Source organism: Rutidosis leptorrhynchoides, chromosome 9, assembly GCF_046630445.1.
Source record: "Rutidosis leptorrhynchoides isolate AG116_Rl617_1_P2 chromosome 9, CSIRO_AGI_Rlap_v1, whole genome shotgun sequence".
Taxonomy (NCBI): domain Eukaryota; kingdom Viridiplantae; phylum Streptophyta; class Magnoliopsida; order Asterales; family Asteraceae; genus Rutidosis; species Rutidosis leptorrhynchoides.
The window spans coordinates 303383119-303396505 of NC_092341.1; positions in this window are offsets into that span (position 1 = coordinate 303383119).

The following is a 13387-nucleotide window of genomic DNA, read 5'->3' on the forward strand; positions in this document are numbered from 1 at the left end:
CAATCGGCAGATGCTAACTCCTCAGGCGTATATATACGTAAAGCCTGAGCCATGTCTAGTAAAGACATGTGGCGCATCGAACCTCCTAACAAAAATCTAATAAAAGATCGATCGGTTAAACTAGCTACCCGATCATTTAATTCTATACTACACAACAATTCTTCACACCATACTTTATATACAGGTCTACGCATGGTGAATAAACGTACCCAGTCATTAAAAGTAGAATTACCATATCTCTGTGCAAGTAATTCCCTAATTGGCCCGGCCAATTCTACAGCTTCTAAGGGTCCCCATTCTATGACCCTAGGTACCTCAACAACTTTAGAATGAAGAGTATGCAAACCCCTTTGGTATTTTGGATAATCTATCCAAAATCTGTCAAATCTCAGGTTCGGGTGCAAATCTTCCAAGTGCATATCAGAAAATGTCATGACTGGATGAGGTATATCTTGCTTGTAGTAGTTATCCACCTCCTGTTGTTCCGCATTCTCAGCAGGAGCATTGCGAGCTTGGGATGAAGATTCACCCCTTTCAGTCTGCAAAACACATCAAACACAATTTTTGTGCATCCAAATATGCATTAGTGTCAGCAAAATCATCAATCAAAATAATTACAATGACATGATCAATTTATATCAAACTTAAGCTTATTTTCACATTTTTATCAAATCTACACTTTTTCAAATAAGCATATACGAAAATGTTCGCCAAGTTCATAAGCATTTAACTCAAATAACATGTCAAAATAATCATTACTAGCAATTAAAAAAGTTTTAAATGGCATTATCTCTCAAAAATCAAGTTCATGAATTTTAGACTTGAAAAAGTCCACTTTAATTCTAAAAATCATGTTTAGGCTCAAAGTTTGGATCATTTAACTACCTAAACATGTTACACTACTTAATTTAGCAACAATTCATGACAAAAATCAGCCATAACCCTTTTATATCAAAAAGCCCCAAATTTGCTCAAGAACACAAACCCTAGATTACTCAAAATTTGAAGTTTAAGGCTTCTAATTATGTTAAATAGCATCAATCTAGGTTATACAAGCATAATACATAAACAATTTAAGCATAATTACACTAAAAAGCATCAAAATCAAATTGGGGAAAAAAATTGCTCAAGAACACTAATTTTCGGATTAAATGGTGTTTAGGTGTAGAAATTTACCATTTTTCTTGAGTAATTCCTTGATAGCATCCTTCTCAATATGATTTTAGTAAAAGATTTGATGATTAACGGTTAAAAATTGTGATTTTAGGGGTGTTTTTGCGTGTTTTTTCGAGGGTTTTCGCAGTGTTTTTTTTTTTTGTTGTGGTGTGTGGTTTGAAACTGATCAGTTCGTCCAGCCTTTATTTTTTTTTCTGGATTTTGCAAGCTCCGCGAGTCGCGGGGTTTTTACTCTTCAAACTCCGCGAGTCGCGGAGTTTGTATTTTTTTTTTTTTTATATATCTGATACTAATTAAAACAATTAAGTAATTAATTTTAAAATTTTGTTTCCCTTGTTATTTAGGACGAGGTCGTTTCGGATCGATGTCCTAGTCCGTCCTTCGACAAAATTTTAAAATTTGTCTTTTTGTAGCGATTGTTTTAAAAGCTAAGATTTTTGAGTTTTTTTTAATGTTTTTGGCATACTTTAATTCAATAAGATTAAAAATAATGATAATAAAAGTTCTCGTCCCTCCCTCGGGTAAAGCAATTTCGGTTCAAAGACCTAGTCTTCAACTTACGATGAATTTTAAAAATCATATTTTTAACTTAATGAGATAAAGTAAATTTTTGTTTTTAAATTCACACAATTTAAATATAAAATTCAAAATTAATATTAAAAATTCACACCAAACTTACAATTTAAAATGCATAAAATTAAAAATTCATATTTTAAAAATTAAAAATTCTCACCAAACTTAATTTAAAAATTCATATTATAAATTCACACCAAACTTACAATTTAAAATGCATAACATTAAAAATTCACACCAAACTTATATTAATTTTTTCAAATATTTACAATTTTAAAAATATTGTTTTTACAAAGTTTACAATATTAATTTAAGATTTAAATATTAATTTTAAAAACATGGTAAAAATAAAATTAAAAATCTTTTTGGCTTTTTATCCCACTTTAATCAATCAAATATTATCAAAAATATGCGCCCCTCTTTTCGGTAAAGTAATTTCGGTTCCAAAACCTAATTTTAACTCATGACGAATTTTTGAAATATTTTGGGTTGATTGATTAAAGATATTTATACCTTAAGAATAAACGTTAAATTTCGCAGTGATGTAATAATTTTTTTTATGATATCAACAATTTCGGTCGCCAAACCTAATTTTATTAAATACCAATTTAATACTTTATAGCGAACAAATTAGCGTTTATTATCAAAAGGTTAAAAATAAAAAAAATAATAAAATAAAAACTGTACAAACTTACCTGTGAGATAGTATTCTTAGTTATATGATCTATCTCATTCATAAGATAGTCGGTTTAATTGGTTTTCCATAGCTACATAGGCGTAATCTCGAGCATTCAGTGTCTTTTCTTCTAAACATATGAACGGTCCGTCTCTGCATAAAGTAACAAATTCGGTATTTGAATAGGTTTGATTATTTGAACATTTACTTCCATGTGACCATTTTCCGCATTTGTGACATCTTTCTAGGTGTCGTGCTCTTCTTTTCGCTGCGGATTTTGATTTTCCTTTACCAAATTGTAACTTATTATCTTCGCATCTGGATTCTTTTCTAACTCCGTCCATTCTTTCTCTGATTACTGATACTATTTCACTCGAAAGTGTGTCATTATTACGTTTAGTGATCAAAGCGTGTAGCATTAGACCATGGTTTAGTTCATAGGCAGTCTTCATTTTGTAAAAACCTAAAAAAATAAAAATTCAGAATGGGGGGAGAAGACTAGTTCTTTAGGGTCTGCTAGGGAAAGACCATTCGGATTCCATTTTCGAGAACTACACGAAAATAGATAATCTAACTCTAACAGAAATACATATTATCCTTTAAAGACTTGATTCTCCCCACACTTAGTTAGCTGTGGTGTCGAAATTATGATTAACTTCGTTGTCGACTTCCATCGGACTATCTATGTAGTGTTTAACTCTGTGACCATTAACTTTAAATTCAATCCCATTTGAATTTATTAATTCTATCGTTCCGTATGGAAAAACTCTTTTAACTATGAATGGTCCAGACCATCTTGATTTCAATTTTCCAGGAAATAGCTTGAATCGTGAATTGAAAAGAAGAACTCTGTCTCCTTCTTTAAATTCTTTTGAACTTCTGATTCTTTTATCATGCCATTTCTTCGTTCTTTCTTTATAGATTAACGAATTTTCGTATGCTTCATGTCTTAATTCTTCTAATTCGTTTAGTTGACTTAATCGTAGACGTCCGGCTTCATGTAAATCAAGATTACATGTCTTCAAAGCCCAAAACACTTTGTGTTCAATTTCTACTGGAAGATGACATGCTTTTCCATAAACAAGTCTAAAAGGTGTGGTTCCAATTGGAGTTTTGTAGGCTGTTCTAAAAGCCCAGAGTGCATCCTCCAATTTAATGGACCATTCCTTCGGATTTGATCCTACGGTTTTCTCTAGAATACGTTTTAAAGCTCGGTTTGTATTTTCAACTTGTCCACTTGTTTGTGGATGATATGCGGTGGAGATTTTATGAGTTACTCCATATCTTTTAAGAACTTTCTCAAGTTGATTATTACAGAAATGAGTACCCCGATCACTTATTAAAGCTTTCGGTGTTCCAAACCTTGCAAAAAGACGTTTTAAAAAGTTGACTACAACTCATGCATCGTTAGTTGGGAGAGCTTGTGCTTCCGCCCATTTAGATACATAATCAATGGCTACGAGGATATATAGATTATTATGAGATTTTGGAAATGGACCCATAAAGTCAATACCCCAAATGTCAAATACTTCACATACTTGGATGACATTTTGTGGCATTTCATCACGTTGACTTATTTTTCCGGCCCTTTGACAAGCATCACAGGATTTGCAAAGAAGGTGTGCGTCTTTGTAAATTGTAGGCCAATAGAATCCAGCATCATAAACTTTTCTTGCTGTTAGTTGAGGCCCATAATGCCCTCCTGTTGGTCCTGTGTGACAATGGTTTAAAATTTTACTAGCTTCATCTCCAAATACACATCGGCGTATTATTCCATCGGGACAACTTTTAAACAGATGTGGATCTTCCCAAAAATAGTGTTTTATATCACTGAAGAATTTCTTTCGTCTTTGGTACGATAATCCTTTTTCAAGGAATCCACAAACTAAGTAGTTTGCATAGTCTGCAAACCATGGAATTTCTTTATAATCTATCTTCAATAGATATTCATCAGGAAAGTTGTCTTGTATGGCCGATTCATTTAGAACTTCTAATTCGGGATTTTCAATACGAGAAAGATGATCAGCGGCGAGATTTTCTGCTCCTCTTTTATCTCGGGTTTCAATATCAAACTCTTGTAAGAGTAAGATCCAACGGATTAATCTTGGTTTAGCATCTTGTTTTGAAAATAGGTATCTAAGAGCAGAATGGTCGGTATAGACCACCGTTTTTGCTAGAACGAGATATGATCGAAATTTGTCAAAAGCAAAGACAATAGCAAGGAGTTCTTTTTCAGTAGTTGTATAGTTCGTTTGTGCTCCTTGTAACGTCTTACTAGCATAATATATAGGTTGAAATCGTTTTTCAATCCTTTGTCCTAAAACGGCTCCCATTGCAAAATCACTTGCATCGCACATTAGTTCAAATGGTAGATTCCAATTTGGTGTTATCATGATCGGCGCATTAGTTAGTTTCTCTTTAAGAATATTAAAAGATTTGATACACTCATCTGAAAAGATGAATGGAGCATCCTTTTCTAGGAGTTTATTCATAGGAGTGGCAATTTTAGAAAAATCTTTTATGAAACGTCGGTAAAAACTGGCATGCCCTAGAAAACTCCTAACTCCTCTAACATTGGTGGGATGTGGAAGTTTAGAAATTACATCTACTTTAGCTCTATCCACTTCAATTCCTTCTTTTGAAATTTTATGTCCAAGAACGATGCCTTCTTTAACCATGAAATGACATTTCTCCCAATTAAGTACTAGATTTGATTGTTCGCATCTAATAAGCATTCGTTCAAGATTAGCTAGACATGATTCAAATGTATCACCGAAGACTGAAAAGTCATCCATGAAAACTTCCATGCATTCTTCTATCATGTCGTGAAAAATCGCCATCATACACCTTTGAAAGGTTGCAGGGGCGTTGCAAAGTCCAAATGGCATGCGTTTGTAAGCAAAAGTACCATAAGGGCACGTGAATGTGGTTTTATCTTGATCTTCGGGTGCTATTGGAATTTGAAAATATCCGGAAAATCCATCTAGAAAACAGTAGTAACTGTTTCCGGCTAATCTTTCCAACATTTGATCTATGAAAGGTAAGGGAAAGTGATCTTTTCTGGTGGCGTCATTTAATTTTCTATAATCAATACACACACGCCATCCTGTTACAGTCCTAGTAGGAATAAGCTCATTTTTCTCATTTGTAATGACAGTCATGCCACCCTTCTTAGGCACGCATTGAACTGGGCTTACCCATGGACTATCAGAAATTGAATAAATTAGACCTGCATCTAGCAGTTTAATAATCTCTTTTTTAACTACATCTTGCATATTAGGATTTAGTCTTCGTTGGCGTTGCACATACGTTTTATGACCTTCTTCCATAAGGATTTTATGTGTGCAATACGAATGACTTATTCCTTTAATATCATGAATCTTCCATGCAATGGCTGGTTTATGAGCTTTCAACACAGAAATGAGTTGTGATTTCTCATTTTCAGTAAGAGAAGACGATATTATTACAGGTAATTCAGATTCACCATGTAAATAAGCGTATTCCAAATGGTTTGGAAGTGGCTTTAACTCTAATTTCGGAGGTTCTTCTATCGATGATTTATATCGATATCTGTCTTCTTCTTTAGCATTTGAATTTCTTCTGTTGTTGGTTCATATCCATTAGCTATAAGTTTAGCTAACATTTCAGCTTCATTAATTGGTTCATTACCTTCTCCTAAAGAACATTCTCCTGTTCCTTGCAATTCTGGAAATTCTTCTAATAATTCTGCATGTGCATCTATAGTTTGAATATAATAACATGTATCATCTGCAGATTGTGGTTGTTGCATTGCTCTATCAACTGAAAAGGTAACACTCTCATCCTCTATACTTAGGGTCAATTTCTTACCGAACACGTCTATCATTGCTTTAGCCGTGTTTAAGAATGGTCTTCCTAATATGAGAGGAACTTGAGAATCTTCTTCCATGTCCAGAACAACAAAATCTACTGGAAATACTAAAGTACCAACTTTAACTAGCATGTTCTCCATTATCCCTCTAGGATATTTTATTGATCTATCGGCTAGTTGTATACTTATTCTGGTTGGTTTCAATTCTCCAAGGTCTAGTTTAGCGTATAGTGAATACGGCATTAAATTTATACTAGCACCTAAGTCTGCCAATGCTTCTATTGAACTAAGACTACCCAGAAAATATGGAATTGTGAAACTTCCTGGATCAGATAGTTTTTCTGGTATCTTATTCAACAGCACTGCTGAACAATTAGCATTCATGGTAACAGCCGAGAGTTCTTCCATTTTCTTTCTATTTAAGATTAGATCTTTCAAGAATTTAGCATATCTAGGCATTCCTGAAATCACATCAATGAAAGGAAGATTTACATTTATCTGTTTAAACATATTCAAGAATTTGGATTGCTCGGCTTCAAGTTTCTCTTTCTTCATTTTACTCGGGTAAGGAAGTGGTGGTTGGTATGGTTTAACATAAGGTTTAGCCTTAACTGTATTATCTTCATTAACCTTTTCAACTACCGGTTCTTTTTCCTTATCTTGATCAGGTTGTGGTTCTTGTGGAGTAGGAATAGCTTCATCAGAAGTTACAGGTATTTCAGGTGGTTTAAGCGTTGTACCACTTCTTGTGGTAATGGCTTTAGCTGTTTCATTTCGGGGATTAGCATTTGTATCACTAGGTAGACTTCCCGGTTTTCTTTCACCTATTAACCTTGCTAGGTTACTTACTTCTTGTTCCAAATTTTGAATAGAAGCTTGTTGATTTCTAAATGCTTGAGCATTTTGTTCATTAGTTTGTTTCTGAGATGTGAAAAACTGCGTTTGAGTTTCAACTAGCTTCGTCATCATATCTTCTAAATTCGGCTTTTTATCATCGGTTTGTTGTGGTGGTTTGTTTTGAAAATTAGGTCTTTGCTGATTGTAAGTATTATTGGATACTTGTTGATTGCTAGGACCTTGTTGGTTGTTGTATGGAATATTTCGGTTATAGTTCTGGTTTTGATTGTAAATCGGTCTTGGCGGTTGATAATTATTCTGATAATTATTTCCAGGCCTTTGGTTTATGTATGAAATATTCTCTCTTTGTTCCATTGTTAATTCAATACTGAGACAATCTTTTGTCAAAATGTGGTCCTCCACACTGCTCACAACTAATTCGTATTGAGTGAATATCTTTAGTCATCTTTTCCATTCGTCTCTCGACAGCATCTATCTTTGCGGAAATGGAATCTAAGTCATGGCTAGAATCGGCTCTAGCTGCTTTAGATGATCTAACGATATCTTTTTCTTGGTGCCACTCATGTGAGTGGGAAGCAGTGTTATCAATAATTTTGTAAGCATCAGTTTCGGTTTTCTTCATAATAGAACCACCAGCTGCTATATCTATGTCTTTCCTTGTAGTGATGTGGCATCCTTGGTAGAATATTTGTACTATTTGACAGGTGTCTAAACCATGTTGCGGACATCCTCTTAACAACTTTCCATATCTAGTCCATGCCTCATATAGAGTTTCATTCGGCTTCTGTGTAAACGTAACAATTTCTGCTTGAAGTCTTACGGCTTTAGATGCAGGAAAGAATTGTTTAAGAAATTTTTCAACTAAAACATCCCATGTCTCAATCGCCCCTTCAGGTAACGATTCCAACCAATCTTTGGCTTCTCCCTTTAAAGTCCAGGGAAATAACTTGAGATATATCTGTTCATCCTCCACTTCTCGGATTTTAAATAGTGTGCAGATCCTATTAAAGGTACGTAGATGTTCATTTGGATCTTCCTTCGGCGCACCACTAAATTGGCATTGATTAGTCACCATGTGTAGAATTTGTCCTTTGATTTCATAATCTGGCGCATTAATGTTTGTATGAGTAATTGCGTGACCTTGGCCAGTGCGTTTAGCTCTCATTCGATCTTCCATACTTAAAGGTTCCAGATTCTCCATAATTGAATTTGTTGAATCGGAATCACTAGAGGATTCTGATTTAATGGTTCGTTCCTCAACAATCTCTGTTTGAATGATTGGTGGTTCCGGAGGAAAGTTTAATGGTTCAGGATCTACGAATCGTTCCTGAATATTCTCCGGATTCTCAATTGTGAGGTCGGGTTCAAAAAATAGATTATCGAAAATTTGAACTGAAGTACTTGGTCGACTGGATGACGATTCTAAAGAAAAATCAACGGCAGTAATATTTGCTAAATGTCTTGATCTAGTTACAGGTGGTGAACGTACAAAAGGTGGTGAACGTCTTGCTCGGTGCATTCACTGAATATCCTATTAGTTTTTAAAAGGAAAGAAAAATTATAATAAGTTATCCAATCAATAGACTTTTCTGATTTTGCCCACGTTTCGAATAGCCAAAAGATGCAGCAGAGGGGCAGGATTCGTTTGGTCTCAATATAATTGAGGACTGTTTGGCTCCAATAACCCGGTCCACGTACAAATCCAACTATTACTACGAACCAGAAAATTTTGATGTCTATCAATTTAACCACTTAAAATAAATTTTCGTAATTTTAAGAAATTTAGATAAGAAGTAGAATAAAAATCTATGTCCTAAAAACTAGAATAGCGAGAAATAAGAAAGAAAAAGAGTTCGTCGAAAAAGGTCGAAAAAGAAAAATGGTTAAAACATAAAAGGTGACGGAAAAATAAAAGAAACTTATAAAACTTAAAAACAATTGACTAACCTAACCTTATTACTACAACTAACTTAAAATTATAATCGCAAATTGAGATTACTAATTGGAATGATAATTGATACATAGGTAAAAGTTGTCTAAAAATATTAAAGCTTACAGGAAAAACTAAATCCCAAATGGAAATAACTTATAAAGGTACTAAAACTTAAAAAGGCGTCGCAAAATTCTAAAGCACCTAAATCTTAGTCTAAAGAAAAAGCACTTAAGGGATTTTACGGCAAAGCCTAAAAATCTAGAAGTAAAAATAACTATGGCAAAAACTAAGTTTTCAAACTAAATATGGGCTAAAAATACAAATATTATGCTAAAACGATTAAAAAGGGACAAAATATAAAAATATACAAAAAGTTGTAAAAAGTACAATTTTTATAAAAATATTATTTTTATATTATTTATTTTATAAAACTATTAATTTTACAATTTAATTAAACTAATTAAACTAAAATATAAATTAAATAAAAAGTAAAACTTTAAAATAAAACTAATTATAATAATAATAATAATTAGGGTTAATAATTATAATAATTAATAATTACCCGTAATAAATGCAGAATTAGGGTTCTGTCGCGTGTCAGAGTATCTCCGCGACTTGCGGTATTTCAAGCAGTAAACCCCGCGAGTCGCGGGGTTTCAAAATTCAACCCTGGAACAGTTTAAAACTGACGCGTTTTTTTTTTTTTTTTTTTTTTTTTTTATATTTTCTGTTTTATATTTTATGTTTATATCAAAATATTTGTATAATAAAAAAAAACTTATATTTAAAAACTTAAATAAAAATAGAACTTCTTTATAAATTTAAAAATATCTTAAAAATAGATTTATATATATAAAAATATTTTTTTTTTCGGTTTTTTATTTATAAAATATATTTATAAAATAAATTAAATAAAACTTATATTTTTACAAAATAAAAATAAAGAAACTTTATAAAACTTAAATATTTAACAAAATCTTAAAAATATATAAATTTTTGTTTTTCTTTTTATATTTTCGAATATTTAAAACGTATTTTTATAAAAACGAATTTTAATAAAAGTAAACTAAAAATCTTTTTTTTTTATATTAGCGTTGCGCTTCCGGCTTTTAAGAGATTCCCCGGCAGCGGCGCCAAAAATACTTGATGTTTTAGCAGAGTAGTATATAAAATAGCTTATATTTTTACAGGAAATACTATTAAATACGATAAAATTTTACACAAGATATTTATTTATTTAGAGAATGGATATACTTAAACCTTGCTACAACACTTATAGGCAGTGTACCTAATCGTACAGTAGTGTAGTTTTTAGTAAGTCCGGTTCGTTCCACAGGGAATCTTTTTAAACAAAGCTTAACGCTATATTAGTTTACTTTTATAAAAATACAAATATATATATATAAGTAATATTATTATTATAAAGGGGGGTTTTTACCGTTTAATGACCGGTTTGTCGATTTTAAAACTTTAGTCGCAGTTAAAACCAAATGTAAAATAATAAATATAAATACAAGACTTAAATTAAAGCGTAAAGTAAATAACAATAATGAAATTGCGAATAATAAAAGTGCGATAAAATAAACTTGCGATAATTAAAAAGTACGATAATTAAAAGTGCAATTAAATACAATAACAATAAAAAATGCGATAATTAGAAGTGCAATTAAATATAAAATAAAGGAAATTAAATATGAAATAAAAGAATTATGCTTATTTAAACTTCTGTAATCATGATGTTTGACGTGTTGATTTTAGTTTTATACCCATGGGTTAATTGTCCTTTGTCCTGGATTATTTAATATGTCCATACGGATTTGTCCATAATAGTCCATCAGTCATAAATATAAAGAGCGAAAGCCTTCGTCAAATTATTCTTATTCCCGAAGTCAAATATTCCAACTAATTGGGGATTCGAATTGTAACAAGGTTTTAATACTTTGTTTAATGAATACACCAGGTTATCGACTGCGTGTAAACCAAGGTTTTACTACTTTGTTAACAATTACACCAATTACCCTTGAATGTAATTCACCCCTGTTTCAACAAGTCTATTAACTATTAATCCAGTTCCGTGTCCGGTAAAAAGAATAATTATTGGTATTTATAGATATCCCGCCCACCGTACCCAGTCAAGCGTATGTGGTTATATATAAATACGTCAAATTATAAGTTTGTATATTAAATTAACAAGGTATTGTTTAGTTAATATAAAACCCATTAATAGCCCATAGTCTAATTTCCACAAGTGTCGTTCTTTTATCCAAACCCCAATTATGGTACAAAGCCCAATTACCCAATTTTAGTAATTAGCCCAACATCATGATTACTTCGGATTAAATAAGCATAATAATAACTTAGCTACGAGACATTAAATTAAAAAAGGTTGAACATAACTTACAATGATTAAAAATAGCGTAGCGTTACACGGACAGAATTTCGACTTACATCCTTACAACATTTGCTAACATACCCTTATTATTAGGATTTAAAATTAAAATTAAAATTAAAATATAAATTATATATATATTTTTACGTATATATTGAAAGAGAGATAGATTAAGAGTGTGAAAAATGATCAGAATTCGGTTGGCTTTATAGGGACTTTCAGAATTTGGGCCTCCGCGACTCGCGGCATTTTTTGCCTTCAAACTCCGCGAGTCGCGGAGTTTGTAAATACAGCTCACCAGCTTTTGGAGTCTTTCTTGCCGACGATTTATTTTATATATATAATATATATATATAATTAATATAATTAATTATATATTATATTTATATACATAGTTAACTTGTAATTTTTAGTCCATTGCGTCGAGCGTTGAGAGTTGACTCTGGTCCCGGTTCCGGATTTTCGAACGTCCTTGCGTACAATTTAATATCTTGTACTTTGCGTTTTGAATCTTGTACTCTTGTAATTTCGAGACGTTTCTTATCAATAATTGGAACCTCTTTGATTGTATTTTGTACTTTTGAGCTTTTTGGTCGTTTGCGTCTTCAATTCGTCGAATCTGTCTTTTGTCTTCACCTTTTATTATTTAAACGAATATCACTTGTAAATAGAACAATTGCAACTAAAAGCTTGTCTTTCTTGAGGAATAATGCTATGAAATATATGTTCGTTTTTAGCATTATCAGTAATATGTCCTTGAAGGCTTTCGCGACATTCGATGAGATGATGACACGTTTGGCCGGGGAGAGTGCGCCAGGTGATAGATCCGCTAATGTGTTATCTTACAAGATCGAGAATCGGTCCGGGAAGAATGCTTTGAAAGAGACGGTTAACGGAAAATTGAAAAGGGCGGGTTCTCGAGGTTGATTGTTGTGGTCCGTCTTATGTTCTTCGCTTGGTTTCATTCTGTGTATATTCATGGTATTCTCGGGTTTTGTTTGATTAGTTTGTTTGTAGTTTTTTCGGGATATTAGAGAGGCTCGTTTATAGATAGTTATTATTTAGATGGTTACATTCTAGGTGCGAGTTTCCCCTTTTTCCCCGTGTCCTTTTGTATTTTCTGTTGAGGGCGTTTTCATTTGAAAACGACCTCGTTTCTATATGAGTATTCGTTATTTTCGCCAAAAAAAAAAAAAAAATACTTAAAACCTGTACTAAAAACTTCTGGATTGTCTCGGTTGATGTTGGGATCGCAAACCAGTTGAGGCCTAATGTTATAGTTCTAGTTGGTACTCAAAATAAGCTTAAATGATATTATGAGTGGAGCTCAAGCTTGCAAGGGTTCTAACTTGAATTCTTATCAAGCTTTTCAAACATGAAACACCTAATGTGAAATCTACGGGCTAACTTTATTTGAACAGACGATTATATCTGCAAATTTGTCAAATGTTAGTCGGTTTATTTTCTTCATATGTGATGTGTGTACATCATAATTGAAGTTTTTTAGCTTACTTATTCACGCATTCGTTCATACTAAAAATCTTCAGCCTATTTGATCCTTTTAATCAGGTTTCTGAATGTTAGAACCCCATTACGAGTGTGTACCGAATCAAAATTTTAATAGTCAAACTTTTTCTGCTTGTAGCTTCTGTAAACCATATAATGGTAACTTCTGTGGATTAGAGGATTAGGTATGCAATGTCATAACAACAATACCAATTAATTATAATTCATTACGAGCCCAAAAGATGGATTCAATAAGTTATTGTCTATTTGATAGCTACTTGTTTTATCATACAGTCTAATCTCCTGATTTTTTTTCTTTTTAATGAAAAAAGTCTGAATATGAGAGTTACGATGCAGATAGCGATACACTTATACCTCTATCTGAAGTTATGACTATCTAATTTGTTCAGTTTTTTTATGATGTCA